Source organism: Salmo salar, chromosome 10 (genome assembly GCF_965601325.2).
Source record: "Salmo salar chromosome 10, fSalSal1, whole genome shotgun sequence".
In the NCBI taxonomy this organism is placed as follows: Eukaryota; Metazoa; Chordata; class Actinopteri; order Salmoniformes; family Salmonidae; genus Salmo; species Salmo salar.
Window position 1 is genome coordinate 43,470,822 of NC_138300.1, and position 22,917 is coordinate 43,493,738.

The 22,917-nt window shown below is 40.8% G+C and overlaps 1 pseudogene; it reads left to right on the forward strand.

The window, feature by feature from the left end:
• The first annotated feature begins 1,014 nt into the window (after positions 1-1,014).
• On the forward strand, positions 1,015-21,417 carry LOC106560412 (cytochrome P450 2J1-like; annotated as a pseudogene).
• Positions 21,418-22,917: the final 1,500 nt, after the last annotated feature.

Genomic DNA, 22,917 nt, shown 5'->3' on the forward strand with positions numbered 1-22,917 from the left:
GAAGTACAATATACCAACATTACTGCTGTAGTAGGTCAAAGCTGTTTGCTGGAAAACCTTGGTAGAGTGGGCATTGTGGTGTTTGTGAATTGACTTTACTTTTCAGCTTCAGACCAATGCCTACTTCTCACTTATTTTCAATTTTTAGTAGAATTGATTGTTTCCTGATTTCTGTTAGGTTGAATGTCCTGCATTATTTTATAAGATGCATAATAGAATGAGTCTCTAGTGACCTCTAACGGTGAGTGCACACAGTTCAATGCCCAAATCAGTTCACAATACCTCATCTTTGCGTGAAACTACTGAGACCATGGTCCTTCATTAATTATATTAAATCTTTAAAACATATATAGTGTAAGGAGCAGCAAGACATGTTTATTTGAAAATATCTGATGTTGTGTACAGACCGGGAGTAGAAGAGACGAGTAACAGGCATGATACTTCAACACCACTAGAGAGCAGTATGTTATTACAGTAATATCCTGGAGTTCAATCAGCCATCTCCATCTCTCAGGCACGCCTAAAGACCCACCTCTTCATCACGGACTAACCCCCCCATCCACACACACACACACACACACACACACACCACCTAGGAAAAGTAAAGGAAATATGGTAAAAGAAGAAAGTTTATATAAGGGTCGTGGTTAGGGTAAAGTAAAGGTAAAGTAAGATTGCTAAAGACTTAAGGAATTAAAATGAAAACAGATTTAATCTACATCAATTTTGAGATGTTGCCACAGATGCTATTGAAGAAATGCTGTGCAGTCATTATGTAACCCCTTTTCCCCGGAAAAAAACTATGCACAAAGGGGAAGGGTATGAACTCTGGGTTGTTATGTTAGTAGGTCACACCTAGTTACATGGGCAAGCATGAACACACACAACTGTGGTTATCATGACATTACCTTGGAAGCAGAGAGATAGGGAGCAGGTTACAGAAAAACCATTAGCAAATTCATTCCTATGTTAAGTTTCTGTGTGCTTTTTTGAGTCAGTGTCATTTGCAGTAAGATGAGCAAATTACTGCACTCTTCTATCTTGGAATGGCTGGACATTAAGACTATTTCGATTTTCCTCTGTGTTTTTTTGGTACTTGTCGACCTCCTGAAAAACAAAACTCCAAAGAATTTTCCTCCTGGACCTTGGTCATAGTCTTCGTTGGCAACATGTTTCAGTTTGATCCTGCTAAGATACACCTTCAGTTGGAAGAGGTGGGTTTACTAAACGCTAGCTCGAGTGCCAGTCTGTTAGTACTATCATCCCAACTCCTTGTCACACATTGTCCTGCCAAACAATTGTTTGGCTTGTCAATGAGCAATGGCGTTGGTAAGAGCATAATCAGATCTGGGACCAGGCTAACTAAATGCTCTTTTTGAGTAAACAATGTGACAAACTGTATTTCTTATCATTATTCTTGTAGTGTGCAAAAATAAATATGGAAAAATGTTCAGTCTTCGAATTCCTTCGGCAAACCAAGGGCCAAAGTGGGTTGTCCTGAGTGGATACGAGATGGTGAAAGAGGCCTTGGTCAACAATGGTGACAGTTTCGCGGATCGGCCCTCCCTTCCCTTATTTGAAGATATATATATATATATATATATATATATATATATATATATATATATATATATTGGAAGTCAAGCATCGGGAAGTAAAGGTAATTAGGTGAAGGCTATTATGATTCAATTATGGTGCTGGATGACTTGTTTTTATTGGAAAGGCAGGACATTGTCCTTACCTTACAGTATGTCTATTGACTGATAATTGATGTGACCATATTGGTAATAATTATCCCTATCTCCGTGCAGTATATAATTATCCCTATCTCCGTGCAGTATCGAAGAGCCCTCACTGCTGCTCGATCAGCCTATTTTTCCAACTTAATTGAGGAAAATAAGAACAATCCAAAATTTCTTTTTGATACTGTCGCAAAGTTAACTAAAAAGCAGCATTCCCCAAGAGAGGATGGCCCTCACTTCAGCAGTAATGAATTCATCAACTTCTTTGAGGAAAAGATCATGATCATCAGAAAGCAAATTACGGACTCCTCTTTAAATCTGCGTATTCCTCCAAAGCTCCGTTGTCCTGAGTCTGCACAACCCTGCCAGGACCTAGGATCAAGGGAGACACTAAAGTGTTTTAGTAATATATCTCTTGACACAATGATGAAAATAATCATGGCCTCTAAACCTTCAAGCTGCATACTGGACCCTATTCCAACTAAACTACTGAAAGAGCTGCTTTCTGTGCTTGGCCCTCCTATGTTGAACATAATAAACGGCTCTCTATCCACCAGATGTGTACCAAACTCACTGAAAGTGGCAGTAATAAAGCCTCTCTTGAAAAAGCCAAATCTTGACCCAGAAATTATAAAAAACTATCGGCCTATATCGAATCTTCCATTCCTCTCAAAAACTATAGAAAAAGCTGTAGCGCAGCAACTCACTGCCTTCCTGAAGACAAACAATGTATACGAAACGCTTCAGTCTGGTTTTAGACCCCATCATAGCACTGAGAATGCACTTGTGACGGTGGTAAATGACCTTTTAATGACGTCAGACCGAGGCTTAGTGCTGCTTTTGATACCATTGATCACCACATTCTTTTGGAGAGATTGGAAACCCAAATTGGTCTACATGGACAAGTTCTGGCCTGGTTTAGGTCTTATCTGTTGGAAAGATATCAGTTTGTCTCTGTAAATGGTTTGTCCTCTGACAAATCAACTGTAAGTTTCGGTGTTCCTCAAGGTTCCGTTTTAGGACCACTATTGTTTTCACTATATATTTTACCTCTCGGGGATGTCATTCGAAAACATAATGTTAAATTTCACTGCTATGCGGATGACACACAGCTGTACATTTCAATGAAACATGGTGAAGCCCCAAAATTGCCCTCGCTAGAAGCCTGTGTCTCAGACATAAGGAAGTGGATGGCTGCAAACTTTCTACTCTTAAACTCGGACAAAACAGAGATGCTTGTTCTAGGTCCCAAGAAACAAAGAGATCTTCTGTTGAATCTGACAATTAATCTGGATGGTTGTACAGTCGTCTCAAATAAAACTGTGAAGGACCTCGGCGTTACTCTGGACCCTGATCTCTCTTTTGAAGAACATATCAAGATTGTTTCAAATACAGCTTTTTTCCATCTACGTAACATTGCAAAAATCTGAAACTTTCTGTCCAAAAATTATGCAGAAAAATTAATCCATGCCTTTGTTACTTCTAGGTTGGACTGCTGCAATGCTCTACTTTCCGGCTACCCAGATAAAGCACTAAATAAACTTCAGTTAGTGCTAAATACGGCTGCTAGAATCCTGACTAGAACCCAAAAATGTGATCATATTATTCCAGTGCTAGCCTCCCTACACTGGCTTCCTGTTAAGGCAAGGGCTGATTTCAAGGTTTTACTGCTAACCTACAAAGCATTACATGGCCTTGCTCCTACCTATCTTTCGGATTTGGTCCTGCCATACATACCTACACGTACGCTACGGTCACAAGACGCGGGCCTCCTAATTGTTCCTAGAATTTCTAAGCAAACAGCTGGAGGCAGGGCTTTCTCCTATAGAGCTCCATTTTCATGGAATAGTCTGCCTACCCATGTGAGAGACGCAGACTCAGTCTCAACCTTTAAGTCTTTACTGAAGACACATCTCTTCAGTAGGTCCTATGATTAAGTGTAGTCTGGCCCAGGGGTGTGAAGGTGAAAGGAAAGGCTGGAGCAACGATCCGCCCTTGCGGTCTCTGCCTGGCCGGTTTCCCCTCTTTCCACTGGGATTCTCTGCCTCTACCCCTATTACGGGGGCTGAGTCACTGGCTTACTGGTGTTCTTCCATGCCGTCCCTGGGCGGGGTGCGTCACTTGAGTGGGTTGAGTCACTGACGTGGTCTTCCTGTCTGGGTTGGTGCCCCCCCTTGGGTTGTGCCGTGGCGGAGAACTTTGTGGGCTATACTCGGCCCGGGATGGTATGTTGGTGGTTGGAGATATCCCTCCAGTGGTGTGGAGGCTGTGCTTTGGCAAAGTGGGTGGGGTTATATCCTACCTGTTTGGCCCTGTCCGGGGGTTTCATCGGATGGGGCCACAGTGTCTCCTGACCCCTCCTGTCTCAGCCTCCAGTATTTATGCTGCAGTAGTTTATGTGTCGGGGGCTAGGGTCAGTCTGTCACATCTGGAGTATTTCTCTTGTCTTTTCCGGTGTCCTGTGTGAATTTAAATATGCTCTCTCTAATTCTCTCTTTCTCTCTTTCTTTCTTTCTTTCTCTCTCTCGGAGGACCTGAGCCCTAGGACCATGCCTCAGGACTACCTGGCTTGATGACTCCTTGCTGTCCCCAGTTCACCTGGCCGTGCTGCTGCTCCAGTTCCAACTGTTCTGCCTGCAGCTATGGAACCCTGACCTGTTCACCGGACGTGCTACCTTTCCCAGACCTGCTGTCCCAGACCTGCTGGAACCCTGACCTGTTCACCGGATGTGCTACCTGTCCCAGACCTGCTGTTTTCAACTCTCTAGAGACAGCAGGAGCGGTAGAGATACTCTCAAAGATTGGCTATGAAAAAGCCAACTGACACTTACTCTCATGTTACTGACTTGTTGCACCCTCGACAACTACTATGATTATTATTATTATTTGACCATGCTGGTCATTTATGAACATTTGAACATCTTGGCCATGTGCTGTTATAATCTCCACCCGGCACAGCCAGAAGAGGACTGGCCACCCCTCATAGCCTGGTTCCTCTCTAGGTTTCTTCCTAGGTTTTGGCCTTTCTAGGGAGTTTTTCCTAGCCACAGTGCTTCTACACCTGCATTGCTTGCTGTTTGGGGTTTTAGGCTGGGTTGCTGTATAGCACTTTGAGATATCAGCTGATGTAAGAAGGGCTATATAAATACATTTGATTTGATTTGAATAATATAATATTGTGGAAATATTACATCCTTGTACCTTTGAGTGTATTAGAGTGTCTTAAATTGGACGTTTAGGGGTTCGATCCCCGGTCTACTCATACTAAAGGCAAAACATTTGACCTGGTGCCTATTTTCTTGGATTGGGGTGGTAAGAAGCCTGCGACAAATAGCATCCTATCCAGGAGGTGTACCTACTTGAACATCAAGCTGCCTCACACTACAGAAACAGGGAATGGGCCGTTCTAACTCAGACAAGGATATTTGTCCAATGCTTTCTTAGTTACATTTGAGTGTATGGTACAAGTTTTTGCTTCTTCACTGATCACTGAAAACTTTTCGTACACTTAAGTGTGATTATGTCGAATGGGTATCCATGGAAGCAACAGAGGAGGTTTGCACTCTCTACACTGGGGAACTTTGGACTGGGCAAGAAGAGTCTGGAGCCATCCATCCAGATCGAAGCACAGTGTTTGAATGAAGCCTTTCAGAGTGAACAAGGTACTTGATATGCTTACAGTTCAATTCAAATGTTATTGTCCCCACAAGAAAATTTGTGTACTTTTCAAAACAGATTTGAGTATACACTACACTGACATTGTTATTGTTAAGTTTACACTTGAGAGGCCTCTGTTTTGGACGTAAAAAACACGCATCGATAAATAATGTATTGATTTATATGGTGACAGATTCAGTTGAGATCAGGAGTGCTCACACCAATAAATATTTTTGGGACAAAACTGTATAAGCTATGGTGCTTACCCAGAAAAATTATTTCAGACTGAAGTTCAGTGTAAGGATATGACTCACACAAAAAAATTATGTTTGTGGTGAGCCATGTTGCTTTTGTCCCATGCAGGAAAACCCTTTAACCCCCAGATGCTGATTAACAACGATGTCTCCAATGTTATCTGCTGTCTTGTGTTTGGTGACCGCTTTGAATACAGCAACGGACAATTCCAAACCCTCATGAAGACTGTCAATGAGATTATGTATTTGGAAGGAGGCATTTGGGCTGAAGTAAATCTCTCTCTCCTTTTTCTTAACATTAATTTATATTATATTATATTTAGAATAATCATTAACCTGTTAGGGCTAGGGGGCAGTATTGACACGGCCGGATAAAAAACGTACCCGATTTAATCTGGTTACTACTCCTGCCCAGTAACTAGAATATGCATATAATTATTGGCTTTGGATAGAAAACACCCTAAAGTTTCTAAAACTGTTTGAATGGTGTCTGTGAGTATAACAGAACTCATATGGCAGGCCAAAACCTGAGAAGATTCCATGCAGGAAGTGGCCTGTCTGAGAAGTTGTGTTTCATCTTGGCTCTTTTTATTGAAGACTGAGGATCTTTGCTCTAACGTGACACTTCCTATGGCTCCCATAGGCTCTCAGAGCCCGGGAAAAAGCTGAACGATATCGAGGCAGCCTCTGGCTGAAACACATTATCGCTTTTGGCAAGTGGCCGATCAGAGTACTATGGGCTTAGGCGCATGCCCGAGTCGACCCCATGCTTTATTTCCTTTCGTCTGTTTACCTAAACGCAGATTCCCGGTTGGAATATTAGCGCTTTTTTATGAGAAAAATGGCATAAAAATTGATTTTAAACAGCGGTTGACATGCTTCGATGTACGGTAATGGAATATTTAGATTTTTTTTGTCACGAATTGCGCCATGCTCGTCACCCTTATTTACTCTTTCGGATAGTGTCTTGAACGCACGAACAAAACGCCGCTGTTTGGATATAACTATGGATTATTTTGAACCAAACCAACATTTGTTATTGAAGTAGAAGTCCTGGGAGTGCATTCTGACGAAGACAGCAAAGGTAACAACATTTTTCTTATAGTAAATCTGACTTTGGTGAGTGCTAAATTTGCTGGGTGTCTAAATAGCTAGCCCTGTTATGCCGGGCTATCTACTGAGAATATTGCAAAATGTGCTTTCACCGAAAAGCTATTTTAAAATCGGACATATCGAGTGCATAGAGGAGTTCTGTATCTATAATTCTTAAAATAATTGTTATGCTTTTTGTGAACGTTTATCGTGAGTAATTTAGTAGATTCACCGGCAGTGTTCAGTGGGAATGCTAGTCACATGCTAGTCACATGCTAATGTAAAAAGCTGGTTTTTGATATAAATATGAACTTGATTGAACAAAACATGCATGTATTGTATAACATAATGTCCTAGGGTTGTCATCTGATGAAGATCATCAAAGGTTAGTGCTGCATTTAGCTGTGGTTTGGGTTTATGTGACATTATATGCTAGCTTGAAAAATGGGTGTCTGATTATTTCTGGCTGGGTACTCTGCTGACATAATCGAATGTTTTGCTTTCGTTGTAAAGCCTTTTTGAAATCGGACAGTGTGGTTAGATTAACGAGAGTCTTGTCTTTAAAATGGTGTAAAATAGTCATATGTTTGAAAAATTGAAGTTTTTGCATTTTTGAGGTTTTTGAATAACGCGCCACGGGATTACACTGGCTGTTACGTAGGTGGGACGATTTGGTGCCACCTACCCTAGAGAGGTTAAATATGATTGAACTAGACAGGCGTTCATATTAGCATTGACCCTAGAAGAGGACTGGCAACCCTTCTGAGCTGGGTTCCTCTCTAAGTTTCTTTATAGATTCCTTCCTTCTAGAGTTTTTCCTGGCAACTGTGTTTCTACTTCTGCATTGATTGCTCTTTGGGGTTAAGGCTGGATATCTGTAAAGCACTTTGTCACAACTGCTCATGTAAAAAGGGCTTTATAAATAAATGGAATTGAGTGATTGATTGTCTGTCCTCAGATGTATAACATGATGCTGTGTGTCATGCGTCAGGTTCCTGGTCCTCACAGAAGGATCTTCTCTGGCTGGGAGGAGGTCATCTCCTTCATCAAGATCAGGATTCAGGAGCACAAGAAGGACTGCTTCCTCAACGAGATAGAGAAGATGATGGGGATGATGATGATGATCGTGATGATGCTGAGGATGATGATGACTATCACTGATGTAGTGGTAAAAAAAAGTAGTCGGGTAAACACTGATGCCGTTCACAGTGAATATAGTAATTCTCCAGATATTATTATTATTTTTTATAATTGTATAATTTTTTTATAATTGTATTTTAGTGTATAGAAAATACACAAATATACATATACAAAGATAATAGACATTTAACATTTGACAAACATAGATCCAGTAAACTAAACATGACGTTGGCAGGGACTTTCAACATAGAGAAAAAAGATGAATAAAGACAAAAAACACCAACTCAGAAGTACATGAACTTCAACAAACATTAATGACATCACACTTGCTCAGACCCACATGCTCCCACCGTATTCATACCCATCCTGTCCCATCTCACAATAACATCCTTTCCCATTTCTCATCTTGTGGATATCTCCAGTACTTGTAACACTTTATGCCATATGGCTTCAAATTGCACTATTTTGTTTTTCTCTCTAGCCAACATTTGTTTAATATTTAAATACTAATGCATTTGATTCCTCCAATGTCTTAACAATGGATGATCATTTGATTTCCAGTTCTCAAGTAGATCTTTTTTTTAATGATTGATGACAAAAGTATGGTCCAACCCATATTTTCTCCCTATATTTTCAATGCCTTTTGTATGTTTACCCTCCACTACACTGCTGATGATGTTGATGATGATGATGTGGGACTGGAGAAGAGTTACATAAAAAATGTGTATTAGGGAGTACTTTTAGATAAGCAAGTAGTTGTACTATTAGAATATTTTAGGCTGCAGGCCGGGCACACTCACTGTCACACTCTTCGTCGTCTGATAATGAGAAATCACTGTCGGACCAATATGCAGCGGGTTGCGTGCTCAACATCATATTTATTAAATACGTTGAACACGGAAAAAACAAGAAATGCAGAAAACACGACAGGAGACAGTTTTGCAGGCTATGACAACTAGCAGTGCAAAATCAACTACCCACAAAACCCCAGGTGAAAACAAGCTCCTAATATATGACTCTCAATCAGGAACAACGAAGTAAAGCTGTTCCTGATCGAGAGCCACACAGACAACAAAGAAATACACAAACCAGAAAACCCCTAGACAACCAAAAACCAGAACATACACCCAAACCTCGGAACACATAAATATAACACCCTTCTAACCTACACATAACCCCCGGACCACATAGAATAAATACCCTCTGCCACGTCCTGACCAAACTACAATTACAAATAATCCCTAATACTGGTCAGGACGTGACACTCACTATCCAAATAATGGGGATTCAAAGCTATTATTTGTATTGCAGTACATGTCCATATTTTTGTATCACATTTTCTTCTTGACACATTGGTAAATCTGCTTCAGCATCATCAATAAGTTAAATTGTTAAATATTTTTATAAAGTATCTAGTTTGTTGTGTTTTGTTGCACAGTGGGAAGATGACACAAGGGCTGGGTTTAACTTGGAGAACTTGTCCTTCTGCACTCTGGATCTATTTGTATGGTGGTGGCAGCATCATGCTGTGGGGATGTTTTTCATCGGCAGGGACTGGGAAACTGGTCAGAATTGAATGAATGATGGATGGCGCAAAATACAGAGAAAGTCTTGAGGGAAACCTGTTTCAGTCTTCCAGAGATTTGAGACTGGGATGGAGGTTTACCTTCCAGCAGGACAATGACCCTAAACATACTGCTAAAGCAACACTCACGTGGTTTAAGGGGAAATATTTGAATGTCTTGGAATGGCCTAGTCAAAGCCCAGACCTCAATCCAATTGAGAATCTATGGTATGACTTAAAGATTGCTGAACACCAGCAGAACCCATCCAACTTGAAGAAGCTGGAGCAGTTTTGCCTTGAAGAATGGGCAAAAATCACAGTGGCTAGATGTGCCAAGCTTACAGAGACATACCCCAAGAGACGTGCAGCTGTAATTGCTGCAAAACGTGGCTCTACAAAGTATTGACTTTGGGAGGGGTAAATAGTTATGCATGCTCAAGTTTTTTGTTTTGTTGTCTTATTTCTTGTTTGTTTCACAATAAAAAATAAATTGCATCTTCAAAGTGGTAGGCATGTTGTGTAAATCAATTGATATGAACCCCCCAAAAATCTATTTTAAATCCAGGTTGTAAGGCAACAAAATAGGAAAAAATGCCAAGGAGGATGAATATTTTCGCAAGCCACTGTAAGCCAGGCAAAATCAGCATTATCAGCTCATTGTTATGGATGTATCCAAATGAATGTCAATAGAAAATGGCTACTATCCTCTTACTTTGGCTGCAGAGATTGTGACTGTGTTATCTGTAGCTAGCTAGATAAGAACATTGCCAGTGAGCATGGCAATGGAACATAAAGAACGAATAACTGGGTCGCGTCCATAAATATAGAACTAATCGAGTGAACGACTGGATCGCGGGTCTATGGCAAACCAAAAGTTGAGAAAGTATGAATTTGCTTACATAAATGAAACTATCAACGGAAATGTTTTATTTCTACCGGTAAATGTGTGCTTAGTCTTGTTTTCTTTGGCAACTGTGGTATAAGCAGGATAAACAGCTAAAACAAATGTGACGCAATAAACTTTGCTTTTATTCTGGCTGCAGAGGTTGTGACTATGTAGCCGTAGCTAGTAATCTAACTAGCAGCAAGCAAGGGATAAGAACGTTGCCACTGAGGAGGGCAAAGGAAAAATCGATTTGATTTATTAGGATCCCCATTCGCCGACGCCAATGGCGAGAGTTAGTCTTACTTGGGTCCAACACATAACGAAAAATACATTACAAACCAAAGACTTTACTATTTACATCTATTTAAAAACGTGAACATGTAGTGTGTGTGTGTGAGTGCGCATCTATCAGTTCCACATAAATGTCAGTGCATGCACACAACAAGTAGGTCACATGGGGGAGAGGAGTTGTGCAGTGAGGTGTTGCTTTATTTGTTTTTTAAACCAGGTTTGCTGTTCACTTGAGCTATATGAGATGGAAGGGACATCCATGCACTCTTGGCTCAACATAAAACTGTACTTTTCCTTGAATTTCATCTGGACCTGGGGGCTGTGAAATGTCCCCTGGGAGCATGTCTGGTGGGGTAAGTGTGTGTGTCAGTGCTGTGTGTAAGTTGACTATGCAAACAATTTTGAATTTCAAACACATTAATGTTTCTTATAAAAAAACAAGAAGTTATGTATTCAGTCTTTCCTCAACTCTTAGCCAAGAGAGACTGGCATGCATAATATTAACATTGGCATTCTCATTACATTGGCGAGCAAGACGTGCAACTTAACTAGATATTTCTTTGCAGCACTTGACCCTATGACTGGACAATAATCAAGATAAGATAAAACTAGAGTCTGCAGGACTTACTTTGTGGAATGTAGTGTCAAAAAAGCAGAGCATCTCTTTATTACGGACAGACCACTCCCCATCTTTACAACCATTGAATCTATATGTCTTGACCATGACAGTTTACAATCTAAGGTAACCCCAAGTAATTTAGTCTCCTCAACTTGTTCAACAACCACACCATTCATTACCAGATTCAGCTGAGGTCTAGAACTTAAGGAATGATTTGTACCACATACAATCCTCTTAGTTTTAGAGCTGTTCAGGACCAGTTTATTACTGGCCACCCATTCCAAAACAGAGTGCAACTCTTTGTTAAGGATTTCAGTGACTTCATTAGCTGCGGTTGCTGATGTGTATATGATTGAATCATCAGCATACATGGACACACATGCTTTCTTTAAAACCAGTGGCAGGTCATTGGTAAAAATAGAAAAGAGTAGAGTGCCTAGAGAACTGTCTTGCGGTGCACCACACTTTACATGTTTGACATTAGAGAAGCTTCAGAAAACCCTCTGAGTTACACAATCGTTAAAAAGTTTGGGGTCACTTAGAAATGTCCTTGTTTCTGAAAGAAAATAAAAATGTTGTCCATTAAAATAACATCAAATTGATCAGAAATACAGTGTAGACATTGTTAATGTTGTAAATGACTATTGTAGCTGGAAACGGCTGATTTTTAATGGAATATCTACATAGGCGTACTGAGGCGCATTATCACCAACCATCACTCCTATGTTCCAATGGAACATTGTTTTAGCTAATCCAAGGCTCAAAATGGCCAGAAACAAATAACTTTCTTCTGAAACTCGTCAGTCTGTTCTTGTTCTGAGAAATGAAGGCAATTCCATGCAAGAAGGGAGTAGTACACAGCGTTCTACGAGATCTTCAGTTTCTTGGCAATTTCACGCCTGGAATAGCCTTCATTTCTCAGAACAAGAATAGACTGACGAATTTGAGAAGAAAGTTATTTGTTTCTGGCCATTTTGAGCTTGTAATCAAACCCACAAATGCTGATTCTCCAGATTCTCAATTAGTCTAAAGAAGGCCAGTTTTATTGTTTCTTTAATCAGGACTACAGTCTTCAGCTGTGCTAACATAATTGCAAAAGGGTTTTATAATAGTTTTAGTGTTATTTAATAGTGGTATTTCATTTTTTTGATGTCTTCACTATTATTCTACAATGTAGAAAATAGTAAAAAATAAAGAAAAAACAATTAAATGAGTAGGTGTACTAAAGCTTTTGACCGGTGGCGTACGTTTTCTCAACAACAGATTATGGTCAATAATATCAAAGGCTGCACTGAAATCTATTAGTACAGCTCCTACAATCTTCTTATTATCAATGTATTTCAACCAATCATCAGTCATTTCTGTCAGTGCAGTACATGTTGACTACCCTTTTCTATAAGCATGCTGAAAGTCTGTTAATTTGTTTACGGTGAAATACCATTGTATTTGGTCAAATGTATTTTTTTCCAACAGTTTGCTATGAGCTGGCAGCAATCTGATAGGTCTGCTGTTAGAACCAGTAAAGGCCGCTTTACCACTCTTGGGTAACGGAATGACTTTGGCTTCCCTCCAGGCCGGTAGACAAAGACTTTCCTCTGGACTCAGATTAAAGATACTGTATGACATATCGGAGTGGCTATAGAGTCAGCTACCATCCTCAGTAGCTCTCCATCTAAATTGTCAATGCCAGGAGGTTTCTCATTATTGATTAATAACAATAATTTCCCCACCTCTCCTACACTAACTTTACAAAATTCAAACTTACAATGCTTTTCTATCATATTTTTTTTAATTTTTCTGCATGAGTACGATGGCTCACTGTTCAGTGTTGGCATTTCCTGCCTAATTTTGCCCACTTTGCCAATGAAGTAATCATAAAAATAACTGGGAACATCAAATGGTTTTGTGATGAATAAGCAATCTGATTCAATGAAAGATGGAGTTGAATTTGTCTTTCTGCCCATAATTTAATTTAAAGTACTCCAAAGTTTTTTGAACTTGGCTTCATAAAACAGATTCTTCTTGTTTTTGTTTGAGTTTAGTCACATCATTTCTCAACTTGCAGTAAGTCAACCAGATGTGCAATCAGACTTATTTGCCACTCCTTTTGCCCCATTTCTTTCAACCATGCAGTTTTTCAATTTCTCATCAATCCATGGAGCCTTAACATTTCTAACAGTCAGTTTCTTAAAACAGGGGCATTTTTATCAATAATTGGAAGAAGCAATTTCATAAATTCATCAAGTGCAGCATCTGGATGCTCCTTATTAATCACATCAGACCTGAGCTGTATTGCAAAAAAAAAAGTGACAAATGGTATTATTTTATACTAATTACATTTCTCAGAGAAAGAGATTTGGTTTAACAAGTAATACCTTTTTTTAAGATAGGGGTCAAAATGATTGGATCCCCAGTTTTCAATACTCCAGCACCCTTCCCTTGTGAGGATAACGACACTGAGCCTTTTTCTGTCACGTTTGTCGTAGGATGAAGGAGCGGACCAAAGCGCACCGTGTGTAGTGTATCGTTCCACATTTTCTTTATTAAACTGTGAAACTATGCAATACATACAAAATAAACTGAATAAACAAAAACAACAAACCGTGATGAAGAGTTAACATACACGTACTCAAAAACAATCTCCCACAAACCCAGGAGGGAAAAACGCCTACTTAAGTATGATCTCCAATTAGAGACAACGATGACCAGCTGCCTCTAATTGGAGATCATCCCAAACAAAAACCCAACACAGAAATACAAAACTAGAACATAGAAAATCTAAACTGGAAATAAACCCTGTCACGCCCTGACCTACCATAGAAAATAACAGCTTTCTATGGTCAGAACGTGACAGTACCCCCCTCCCCCCAAGGTGCGGACTCCGAATGCACCTAAACAAACACGAAAAAAAAGCAAAAAAGGGAGGGTTAGGGAGGGTGACTAATGTCTATGACGGCTCTGGTGCAGTACGCAGAACCTTCTCATCCCGCAGATCCTCCAGCAGAGGAGGCGGCTCCGGTTCGGGGCGTAACCCCGCTCCGCCCGCTGATCCCTACGCTTTTGTGTCACCGGATCCTGGATCGTCGCCGAAGGACCCGGACCGTGGATCATCACCGGAGGTTCCGGACCTCGGATGGCCGCTGGAGGTTCCGGGCTGCGGGCCGTCTCTGGAGGTTCCGGGCTGCGGGCCGTCTCTGGAGGTTCCGGGCTGCGGGCCGTCTCAGGAGGCTCCGGACTGGGAACTGTCGCCGGAAGCTCCGGACTGGGAATGCACACTGGAGGCCTGATGCGTGGGGCTGGCACTGGTGGCGCCAGACTGGTAACACGCACCTCAGGAACAGGAACAGGACACACCGGACTGGAGAGACTCACTGGAGGCCGGGTGCGTGGAGTAGATACAGGTGGCGCCAGACTGGTAACACGCACCTCAGGGCAAGTACGGGGAGCTGACTCAGGTGGCACCAAATTGATAACACGTTCCTTTGGGAAAAATCTGTGCATCCTCCACCAACTCAACAACTCTCCCATATCTCTCTTCTCCTGGATTGGCTTTGGTTCCCTCCTCGGCTCCGCCGACTGTTCCATGTGCCCCCCCCCCCCCCCCCCCAAAAAAAATAATAAAATATTGGGGTTTCTGTGGCCTTCCTTCCCGACTTCATAGCTGTCCCTCCTTCGCTGCTTCCGCCTGCTTCCCTGGCAGGCTCTTGTCTCCTGCCACTATTCCTTCCAAAGTCTAGGATATACTCCTCCTAATCTCCTCAAAAGTCTACTGGTCCATACCACGCTGCTTGGTCATATTGTGGTGGGAGATTCTGTCACGTTTGTCATAGGATGAAGGAGTGGACCAAAGTGCAGTGTTTGTATTGTTCCACACTTTCTTTATTAAACTGTGAAACTATGCAATACATACAAAATAAACTGAATAAACAAAAACAACAAACTGTGATGAAGAGTTAACATATACGTACTCAAAAACAATCTCCCACAAACCCAGATGGGAAAAACACCTACTTAAGTATGATCTCCAATTAGAGACAACAATGACCAGCTGCCTCTAATTGGAGATCATCCCAAACAAAAACCCAACATAGAAATACAAAACTAGAACATAACAACAAAGAAAATCTATACTAGAAGAAAAAAAACTGTCACGCCCTGACCTACACTATCACAGAAAATAACAGCTTTCTATGGTCAGGACGTGACATTTTCTAAAATGTTTTATGAAACATTGGAAGAGATCCTAAACCATTCCTCCATATAGAATCTTTCCAGATACGTGATATCCTTTGTCTGCGCTTATGGACTGCCCTTTTCAATTCAAACCACAGGTTTTCAATGGGGTTCAAGTTCGGAGACTGAGATGCCATTGCAAAATGTTGATTTTGTGGTCATCTCACCATTTCTTTGTGGATTTTGATGTGTGCTTGGGGTTATTGTATTGCTGGAAGATCTGCTTGTGGACAAGTGTCAATCTCATGGCAGAGGCAACCAGTTTTGTGGCTGAAATGTCCTGGTACTTGATAAAGTTCATGATGCCGTTGACCTTAACAAGGGCCACAGAACGAGTAGAAGCAAATTCTCAGGGTTTTATCCATATACTGTACCTTTGATGTGGAAATGTCCAATTCACCTCCATACATTTTTTGGCCTGGTATCGGGTTTCCTTTAGATGAGTCCCGTGACACTTGTGGGGATCATAGAGAAAAACACCATCACGTTCGTGAGAGTCTCATCTTTCCATAGATGGGTCAAATTCGTTTGTAGCCCAAACCATTCGGACGCTACAGACGTTTTCTTGAGAATACCAATTTTCGGGATGTCTCTCTTTCTCTGAGCAATTGTATTTGTATAAAATAATATAATTATCCACATTTTTTGGAGCATATAATAGAACTTAGTATTTACAGTTTTTCAATACATGGAGCCTTAACAGTTCTAACAGTCAGTTTCAGTGTGATGCATGTTGGTGCATGTTTATCAATCATTGGAAGAAGCAATATCATAAATTCATCAAGTGCAGCATCAGGACGCTCCTTATTAATCACATCAGACCAACAAATATTTTTAACATCATCCACATAAGAGTCACAGCAAAATATTTTCTATGATCTCTTATATGCTTCTTTAGGTCCAGCTTTTGGGACTTTGGCTTTTCTGAATATAGCCACTAAATTGTGATCACTGCATCCAATGGGTACGGATACAGCTTTAGAACAAAGTTCTATAGTATTAGTAAAAATGTGATCAATACATGTGGATGATATTTTTTTTGTTATTTTTTTTTTTATTATTATTTTTTTTTTGCAGACGCTCTTATCCAGAGCGACTTACAAATTGGTGCATTCACCTTATGATATCCAGTGGAACAACCACTTTACAATAGTGCATCTAAATCTTTTAAGGGGGGGGGGGGTTAGAAGGATTACTTTATCCTATCCTAGGTATTCCTTAAAGAGGTGGGGTTTCAGGTGTCTCCGGAAGGTGGTGATTGACTCCGCTGTCCTGGCGTCGTGAGGGAGCTTGTTCCACCATTGGGGTGCCAGAGCAGCGAACAGTTTTGACTGGGCTGAGCGGGAACTGTGCTTCCTCAGAGGTAGGGGGGCCAGCAGGCCAGAGGTGGATGAACGCAGTGCCCTTGTTTGGGTGTAGGGCCTGATCAGAGCCTGAAGGTATGGAGGTGCCGTTCCCTTCACAGCTCCGTAGGCAATCACCATGGTCTTGTAGCGGATGCGAGCTTCAACTGGAAGCCAGTGGAGAGAGCGGAGGAGCGGGGTGACGTGAGAGAACTTGGGAAGGTTGAACACCAGACGGGCTGCGGCGTTCTGGATGAGTTGTAGGGGTTTAATGGCACAGGCAGGGAGCCCAGCCAACAGCGAGTTGCAGTAATCCAGACGGGAGATGACAAGTGCCTGGATTAGGACCTGTGCCGCTTCCTGTGTGAGGCAGGGTCGTACTCTGCGAATGTTGTAGAGCATGAACCTACAGGATCGGGTCACCGCCTTGATGTTAGTGGAGAACGACAGGGTGTTGTCCAGGATCACGCCAAGGTTCTTAGCACTCTGGGAGGAGGACACAAGGGAGTTGTCAACCGTGATGGCGAGATCATGGAACGGGCAGTCCTTCCCCGGGAGGAAGAGCAGCTCCGTCTTGCCGAGGTTCAGCTTGAGATCTTGTTCCTGCAGTGTTTGTAAACACCCTGGTAGGTTGATTAATAACCTGAACCAGATGACAGGCACTGGTTACAGTGAGAAGCTTCCACTTGAGTGGACAGCCTGATGAAAACCAGTCAATATTCAGATCCCAAAGAAAATAGACCTCGCTGTTTACATCACATACACTAGCAAGCATTTTACAAATATTATTTAGATACTGACTGTTAGCTCTTGGTGGCCTATAGCAAAACCCCAAAAGAAAAGGCTTTAGATGTGTGAGGGGAACCTGCAACCACAACACTTCAATAACATTTGACATAAAATCTTCTCTGAACATTACAGGGATATGGCTCTGACTATATACAGCAACACCTCCCCATAAGAACGAACGACTGTGTAGAGTCCGTAAATATCAAACTAATTGAATGAACAACTGGTCATGTCTCTAGCAACCAACAGATGAGAAAGTATGAATTTGCTTATAAAAATATCAATATCAACGAAAATAAAGTATTTCTACCAGTAAATGTGTGCTTTCATATTTTTTTATTTGGCAAATGTGGTATAACCGCGATAAATACCTCCGTTCTGTACATTACCTTGGAAAAATTAACTCAGCTGGGTCATCCATGACATTAATCCCTTACTTATCCACCTCATTTTCAAACGCTTTCAAAATATGAAAGTCAAACGTGGAAACTATGAATACAACTCCTCCACGCTGGTGCATTGCCATAGAAATCCCTGCATTAGCATGTTTCTGTTAGCTAATACATCATGACAAAATACACCATATTACTGTCCTGCTAATGTGCCTGGACCTTGTAGGCTAAATTGCTGAGAAAACCCCCATAACTGATCCAAATCTAGATGCACTTATTTCGAAATGAATATACATTCAAAACACCTAAAAAACTGAGCTTCAATTGACATACGCGATTCACTGCAGTTTACAGCCTAGGCTAGCCCTTACAAAACGATTGCAGTATTGAAACTGCAGCAACTGCCGTCGACTGTGGTATTTCGGACGTAGTAACTGCAGATTAACTGCAATGTATTGCAGTTGAACTGTTGTTATACTGAGCTGTAACTGCATTACTGCAGTAAAAAAAACTGTTATTTTGGACGCAGTATTTGCAGCATACTGCAGTTATACTGCACTCTGCACATTTTTTCTCTAAGGGAGAGTTTTGCACTCACTTGAAAAAAATAACATTCTTAATTGCATTGTGTTGTTGTAGCCTAGGCAGGACACATTTCTTGTCCCTAAAAAACTGAAACAATATGGATATTTTCGAGCTGCATACCCAGGGACTGTGAAGGAGCGCACTCGGGGCAGCATCCACGACGCACATAGGTTAGGCTACTGTTTTGTTATCTGATTAACCGTTAACTTATTTTCCGCTGTGTAAATTGACTGGTTATAGTCACTCCAGTATTAAGCCTAGCACTGAGTTTATGAATGATGGGCTAATATGCTTAGCCTGCGTTTCTAATTTAGGATATAGGCAACATCTCGAGCCTGCCTGTCTTCATTGCTCTGTTTCGCAATTACACATTTTATTTAGTTTACTAATAGCCTATTAGAAGAGAGATGCACGCTTGCTCTTGCTTGCTGAATGTGAAATAGTGTAGGAAAGGTGAAGGCCGACATTCCACGTCTCGTGATATCCCAGGAAAGTCTATAGGCTACAAAGCTAAAGAACATGTATTTATACTAGGCCTACTAGTCTATTTGGGGAACGAAGTTGGTTTGCTCTTGCTAATTGCTGGAGGTGAAACAGGCCTTCAGCGTAGAAAATGCATGTTGCACGGATGCATTGCAAATAGTTGCACAGGACATACAGTGATGATCACAGTGAAAAAGAAGACCCAAAGGAATTGACAACCATTAGACAAATGGAAATCACTTGCAAACCATTTGAGCAATGAGGCCATTACATGCTGTAAAATATGTGCAGGCCAAACAGTGTTTGTTGTTGAATTGCTACATTTAAATACAAGTTACTACATTATTTTTCATTAGACCTACATTTACATTGAAGTATTATTTGCAGTTGTCACTATGACAACAAACACATCCTGAAAGCACTGAATGGTTTGAATCAATATATATGTGTTAGAAACCTCATGAATGGTCTTGTGTTACCACATTATTCATAGGCAGAAGTAGGATGCATTGATCCGTTGATTGACATGTGTAGGACTGTAGGAATGTAGAACTGTAAAACAATAAACGATCAACTTTCCTCTAGTGTGGATGCTCAACAAAGTTTTATAGTTATGTAGCCTATATTTTATCATTACATGTATCATTAGGCTATAGTTATTGGCTTGGTGGACGGCCTGGGCCTTAATTAACTCTACCACAACACAACTAACTGTCACGTCCTGGCCATAGTAAGTTGTTATTTTCTACGGTAGAGTAGGTCAGGGGGTGTTTGTCTATGTTTTGTATTTCTATGTTCAGTTTCTAGTTTTGTATTTCTATGTTGGTTTTGTTTGGTATGATCTCCAATTAGAGGCAGCCGGTTGTCGTTGTCTCTAATTGGAGGTCATATTTTAGTTGATGTTTGTCCCACCTGTTTTTGTGGGTGATTCGTTTCTGAGTAGTGTGTTTTCTCTCTGCATCACAGTTTTTTTTTTTTGTGTATTCAAGTATTTCATGTATTGCATTTAGTTTCACGGTAAATAAAATATGTGGAACTACGAACACACTGCATTTTGGTCCGATCCTTTGAACAGCCGTGACACTAACATTATTAGCACAACAGAACTAGCCTACTAGTAGGTCTAGCTAATGTTAGCGAACTTGAATTAAATAAAAATAATATTACACATACACTTGTTTACATTACTTTATAAATTGACTCCTTCAAATAATTTACTCTGGCAGGTTTGCCACTGGAGTGCTGCAGTTTAGCAAATCCATCTGTCGAATCCATCACTTCCTTTGTTTGACTGTGTCCATAAGAATATTCGAAAAAGAGTTAGATACCACAGTGTTGTTCAATACTCGTTTCTGATTGGCTAAAAGGGCATTCTAGAATGGGCATTAAAACCAGATAACAAGACAGTTGGAAAAAAGATATCAGCATAGTTGGAAAAGATATCAGGACACTTTGAAATCATGACACAATATGCGCCTACACATAACCAGTAAATTTATGCTTGAGTATTGTTTTCTTTGACAACTGTGGTATAAGTGGGATAAACACTACCGTTCTATACATTATGGAAAAATGAACACCGCAAATGGACTCGGGAGCGTTGCCCATCATTTCCAAGGTAATGTACATACATAAAGCTTTGTTGCCATAAAACTGTGTACACTGTGTGCTAGTTGTATCTAATAAATAAAACAGTGAGTTAATGAGATCATGTCTGTTTTGTTGTCCCCTTAGAACACCATGGTGTTAGGTACCCTCCAGTCTGTCCTGTTTGATGAGTCAGTAGGAGACCCCTCACACCTTCAACCCTGCACACTTCCTGGATCAGGAGGGCAAGTTCAGGAAGAGAGACGCATTCCTTCCATTCTCTTTAGGTAATACTGTGCTACATTTATCCTACCGTTCTCTTTAGGTAATATGGTACTACATCTCTTCCATGTCATTTGACCCCAGATTGGTGCCAAATGATTCTGCCCTACAGGAAATAGCACATGTACAACTCATCTTCCTTACATAGTAATACCTGACTCGGTTTGACTGAAGTTGAATCATTGACTTGTCTCTATATCTAGAGTATGTTAGTTCTAGCATAGTTACTGTTCTATACTTTACACTGAGAGTTAGAGAAGGTGTTCTGTGATTGATTCTCCCCTCAGCTAAGAGGGTGTGTCCTGGGGAGCAGCTGGCTAAGATGGAACTTTTCCTGTTCTTCACCTTCTTGTTCTTCACCTCCCCGCTGCAGAGTTTCACCTTCTCCTCTCCCCCAGGGGTGGAACCCAGCCTGGACTTTAAGTTGGGGTCTACACACAGTCCCAAGCCCTACCAGCTGTGTGCAACACTTGGATGAGGCCCCCACAGCATTTTGCAGGGGTGTCAAACTCAATAGAAACTCCCTTCACCTGGTTGTCTGACACAAATTGTAAGGAAATAGCAAAAACCAAAGTGTAATTCTTTTATCACACCAAAAAAACTGAAAGGGCTACAGATAGAGAAAACACACTTATGTAATGATAATAGTACTAATACAATTAGGTAATGACACTGCATATACCACTAATAGCCTACATATCAAGGTCTCAAACCATGTTTTGTAGTCCTAGCTTGAACTTGATGAAGAAGGGAAGATTAGATTGATAATGCAGTAGTGTGTTTTAGACTTTCAATGTAAATAATGTACTTCATTTACAACAGGGATGGGCAACAGGCGGTGACCCCCATTTTGTAGGCCAGCGGACGAATAAAAAAAGATATACATGTATATACATTTTTTTTGTGGAACTCAGTCGGTGTCTCAACTTACTGTTGAGAGTAAGAATAATAGAATACGCAACTGTCACGTCCTGACCAGCAGAGGGAGTAGTTGTTTAGTATTTTGGTCAGGACGTGGCAGAGGGATGTTTGTTTTGTATGGTGGGGGTTTTGTGTGTGTTGTAGAGGGGTGTTTGATTTATGTGTTCCTGGGTTTTGGGGGTATGTTCTAGGTTAGTATGTTCTAGGTTGTATTTCTGCATTCTGTCTAGTTTAGGTATTCTATGTTTAGGTTTGGCTGCTGGACTCTCAATTGGAGGCAGGTGTTTCTCGTTGCCTCTGATTGAGAGTCCTATATATGGGTAATTGTTTGGTGTAGTGTTGTGGGAGATTGTTTGTTGTTTTGCATGTGTGAGCATGACAAGACTGTTTCGTTTTGTTATTTTGGTGTTCTCTTTGTTTGAAAATAAATACAAGATGAGCATCCACATTCCTGCAGCGTTTTGGTCCTCTATCCCCGACGACAACCATTACAACAATGTGCAATTTTGAAATTTGGTTGTGCATCAGCATTCACAATTTGCCAATGTCAGCTAAAGATTTTTAGATTGATAAGTTAGTATAGCGGACAGCTATCTTAACTTGTAGTAAGCAAGGTCGAATTACCGACCGAGGTGGGTCCCATTGATCATCAGTTACCATATTAAAAGCTGCAAACATTTGCCTCCATCCTATGACAAAATGTGTTTAATTGCATGAAATTAGCTATAAAATTGCTAAATATTCTCTCAGCAAACTTGCTTTAAAATGGCAAAATGTTCTCTACGCCCTATGGCAAAATGTGCAGAATTGCAGGAAAATATCTCTTGTTTTCAGAGAAAGGTGTGTGTGGGGGGGGGGGGGGGAGTTTAAATACACTAATCAGAATCCAAGGCAGGTTGGATAAAAGTCTGCGATGTTAATGTGGGCTAATTGTGGTCTCCTCCCTGCTGCCTTCAAGCTTGATTGAATTTAAGGCTTACAAAGCACTGTTAATTGGATATCCCTAATTAGTGTTAGACCACACTTCATATATTTTCATGAGTTTGGAAAAATAATT